At 34.8% G+C, this 4,853-nt stretch overlaps 1 pseudogene; it reads right to left on the bottom strand.

Annotated features, from left to right (window-relative positions):
* Window positions 1-248: 248 nt before the first annotated feature.
* Window positions 249-1,270, bottom strand: LOC125840538 (uncharacterized; annotated as a pseudogene).
* Between the last annotated feature and the right edge of the window lie 3,583 nt (window positions 1,271-4,853).

Genomic DNA, 4,853 nt, shown 5'->3' with positions numbered 1-4,853 from the left:
CCAAATTAAAGACAACAACAACAACAACATACCCAGTGAAATCCCACTAGGTGGGGTCTGGGGAGGGTAGAGTGTACGCAGACCTTGCCACTACCTCGTGGAGGTAGAGAGGCTGTTTCCGAAAGACCCTCAGCTCAAGTACATCAAATCCAAGTAACCAAATTAAAGACAATAAATAAAGTTTATGCGTACAAGCATAATGTCACACATAAAATAATAAAATTATTTTTTCCCTAACAATACATTCTTCACACTTTCTTAAGGTATAATTGATAGTTAATACTCAATCCAAGACTTTGGAGCTTCTTCAGTAGGCATCTTAAGAAACACTTGTTGAATGTCTTTTTTAAGAAACATGTTCACAAAATAGTTATACATTTCACCCTTTTCAAAAAATATTCGGTATGCTTCCCAAAATATTCATACACATAACAATGTTGGGATCATCTACGGCATGAGATGTAGCAGTACTTTTGTTAGACATTAACTCTACTAAAAAGTGCATATCCTCTTTCATTGATGCAACAATTGATTTTGTCTTACTTTTTTTAGTTGATTACTAGTTTCAATACCATCAATTGAAATTTGTCTTTTTAGTGATGGCTTAGGAAACATAGTAGAATTCATATCTTGTGGATCATCACTTTAATCACCCCTTCATCATTAGGATTAATAAAGTGTTCCCTACCATCATCATCAATATCATTTATTCTTTTTTTTTTAATTTATCCTATTTTAAAAAAAATTATTCTTGATTTGCGACACGTGTTCTTTCTCCCGTAGCAACAATATCAGAAAATAATGCATCATAGAGAAATCATATGAGCAAAAGATCTTTATTCCTAAATTTTCTATATCGAACATCCTCCCGTAATAAAAGATAAAAAATAAATTTAGGTAAATTAAAATTCAACAATGAAAGAAATAACAAAGACATATAGAACAATGTGAGAAATGTACCTTAATTTTTCGCTTCCACCAATCATCATCTGCCATAATTGTATTTTTGGTGGCATTCCATCCTATACATGTATCCCCTCTCATCAATTGCTTTAAAAGAGTCCACTCGACTTTCAAGCTATTCCAATGATTTTTCATTTATTTTTTTATAGCGTCTTTTCATCTTTTTATTGAACTCATCGATCATATTTTTTCATCCATCTTTAGATAAATGAGTATTTAGTCTAGTTCCTTTCGTAATCTCCAATTCACATAACTCTATAAATTTGAGATGGGCATCATCATCCCACTTAGCATTAGTGTATCTCAAATTAATTTACGACATGGTGTAAATGATCTGAAAATGAAAATTGATAAGAAAATTGAGAATAACTACTTCTATAATCTTATAAAATATGACAAATATATACTACACACAATCAAATTATATACTACAACTAACTAAATAAAGAGATTATTTGATACATAGTTAAAATACAAAAAACAACATTGCAACAACAAAAGAAAACAAAAAATAAAAAAAAAAAGTACATAATCCAAGAAGAAATTACAGAAATCGAGAGAGAATGAAGAAAAACTTAATTGTTCATTATTTTCCTACATCTAGTTGTTGAGCGGATACCATTACAACCAAAGAAACTTAAACTAAACAAATCCAAAAGTGCAACAAATTAGACAATATCATTTTGGGGATGTCAAGGGGTTGTTGTCAACTTATAAATTACTAGATGCAACAACAAAAGAAAACAGAAAAATAAAAAATACATAATCCGAAAAGAAAATACAAAACTCGAGAAAGAATGAAGAATAATTACTTCAATGTCGATACTTTTGTCTCGTGAAAAGAAATGAAAACTAAAATGTTAAAGAAGAACAAGAAAACTAAGTAGGGGGAGCTTTGGAGCTTTAACGCTTTGGAGCATTGGAGCACCGCATCAGCAAAGAAAGTTGAGGAAAAGAGATGTTAGAGTTCTATTTCATAAGGGCAAATTTGGAATTATTTAAAAGAATTAAGGGTATAAAAAGTAATATCATTGGTCAAACTAAAATGACTTTAAAGTTAAAAAATAAAAGTAGGGGGGCCCTACTTTTTACTTCTAACTTATTTTTAGTCATTTTTGATTTATTTAAGTTATTTTTATAATTGTCAAACACTTTCAGAAATAAAAAACTGTCAATCCAAACACCATCTTAGTCAACAACTAATGCTTAGTCTTGGTCATGACAAGGCCTAGTATAGGACAAAATAACACATTAGACCCAAAACTTCATCCATCTTGATAGCGATGGTAGCAATGGGATGAGAACCTGAAGCGTGAGTAGTCGACTCAGTAGGAGTGGCTCAGTACTAGCTCTCCAACTTGTAGAGGCCAACACTTGATGAACGACCTCATAAGTCATAGAGGGAAGACCTGCACCCTCAACCTATGTTGCCATCTCAGGTTCAACACCTTCCTCGAAATCTACCTCCACATTCTCCTTAGCATGAATCTTGGGTGGGGGAGGGGTTGCTGGCCTTGGCCCAGCCAGTAAGCTCCACCCCTAGCAGGTGTTTCTCTCCCTCTACCTTTGCCCTTTCCTCTGTCTCTACCCTTTCCTCGCCCTCACACTACCAATTCTATAGCTTGAGCTAGTACTCTCACCCTGTTTCGTCTAGTGCAATTTGAATTGCCAGATACCAATCGTAAACAAGTTACGGCACGAAAAGAAAATATCCTGAAGTCATATGGCCTCGAAGAAAAGTATTTCTCAATATCGTTCCATAAGAATTTACTAGATCTATTTTGGTACTATGAGATCAACGAACTTAGGACTTTGATATCAACTTTGTCACGACTCAACCCGTCGCGAGAAGAACCCACACTAAATCCTTGGTGGGAGAACCAACTATTCTACTAACATGCAATACACCAAACAACTCAAAAGGAAATAGTCTTTATAAATTAAACCACAACGTCACATTTCAAGACATAATCAACAAAACACTACGGAATAACCCCCTAGAACCTGAAAGTCGTGTATCAAAATATCTACATAGCCTAAAATGTGGGGTTGCAACCCCAAAACAATAGAGTCTAAGTCTAAAAAATGGACTGCATGGAAAAGAGGAATCCATAGCGGCTTGGACGAAGCAACTCAAATCGCAAAGACGTCGAAATATGCCTTGTGCTCAACAAAAAAGAGAAAGTGCAATATCAGTACACAAAATCCATAGTGTACTAGTAGGATCATTGGCCAACTCTAGATATATGAGATATAAACAGGTAACCACAACTTAGTTAAATAAATAATATACGCAATAAACGTGATCACCAACATTACAACAAGCCAACTTGATTCACTCATGGAATCTACACACAAACAATCACATGTACCAGACATGGTATCCGAGTCAATCAATAGTAATTTGTATCGGCGTGATACTCGAGCCAACCATATAGATAATCCATATTAGGTATGGTACCCGAGTCAACCAAATATGTATTAAGTGTGATACTCGAGCCAACCAATAGATATCATGTACTAGGCATGGTGCCCAATCGTTAGTATGTACTAGACGTGGTACTTAAGCCAACCAACAATCACACATCACAATCACAATCTTAATGAATAAAAATCACACTTGTACACTCAAGTAAACATATTCATTGAATGTGATTGACCACAAGTTAATCATTTTGGTTTATACTCCTTCGATTTTCTTAACCATACCTTATATAAATAATATTAATGAATTAGTTAGCAAGCACGTGAATCAAACAACCATCACTTACCTCAAATCAAGCATGAATTTTCACCTTGTTGTGATATGTAACATGTTCTTGGTCTACAAACAATCAATATAACACATAATCAGACCTAAATGGTTTAAATACACTCGAATTATATCCTTATCCCAAACCCCAAACCATTCTCATAATTATCCCACCTAAACCAGTGTTTTTCCACCATTAAATTAAAGAAACCCTCTCATATGATCATACCACATATTCTAAGGCTCTAGAATTGAATTACCAAGTTAGAGGAGTAGTTTACTTACCTTTACAAATGATTACGATGGTAAACAAATGAAATTCACCCTAGGTCTCCTCTGCTCTTCCCCAGAACGTAATTGCCAATTAATGAGCGGGTTTGGGAGATTTTCTACATTAACTATGACTAACCCCGCTATAGCGGTCCAATTCCGCTATAGCAGCGATGCTGTAGCGGGAATTAGATCCACCACTATAGCAGCGTATCACCTATTATAGCGGCCTAATTTCGCTATGGTAGCGCCGTTGTAACGGGAATTAAATCCATCGCTATAGAAACGTATCACCCACTATACCGGTTTGCACGAGACAAAAACTCGTAAATCCTCCAAAATTAGCCTATTTCGCAACGCACCTTCAAATCTTGACATTCCAAACCAACCCCTTCACGAAAATTTCATCATTGAGATTGGTGTTCTATTCACCCGAATTCACTTTCGAAAAGCCATATTGTCTTCTTAATGTCTTAGCAACAAGGGAATTAGACTTTACCTAGACATTTTACTCAATCCTTTTCTCGGATTGTCATAGACAGCCTTACTAAGATTTCGTCCAAGAAAATTTCCAACTCTTCAAACCAAAAGTTTTCTCACCCATTTTCTTTTAGTTATAGTTCACTCATAAAGACAAAGCAATTCATTAGTACTAAATACTACCTAAACAATTTCGGAGTTGTAATATCGGCGCATCGCGCGGATACTATACTAATACCATCACTAATAGCAACTTGCTTATTGAATACTTAACCAAATCACTCCAATTTTTTTAAAAAGAAAACCTAAATTAACTTTTTCCTAAATCAATTGCAAAAGCAAATCCAAATTGGACTGCCAAGAAGTATTGTAGTGTACTCAAATGGCG

Source organism: Solanum verrucosum, unplaced genomic scaffold (assembly GCF_900185275.1).
Source record: "Solanum verrucosum unplaced genomic scaffold, falcon-dt-bn FXZP01000181.1, whole genome shotgun sequence".
In the NCBI taxonomy this organism is placed as follows: domain Eukaryota; kingdom Viridiplantae; phylum Streptophyta; class Magnoliopsida; order Solanales; family Solanaceae; genus Solanum; species Solanum verrucosum.
This window is presented reverse-complemented; position numbering and strand designations above follow the sequence as displayed.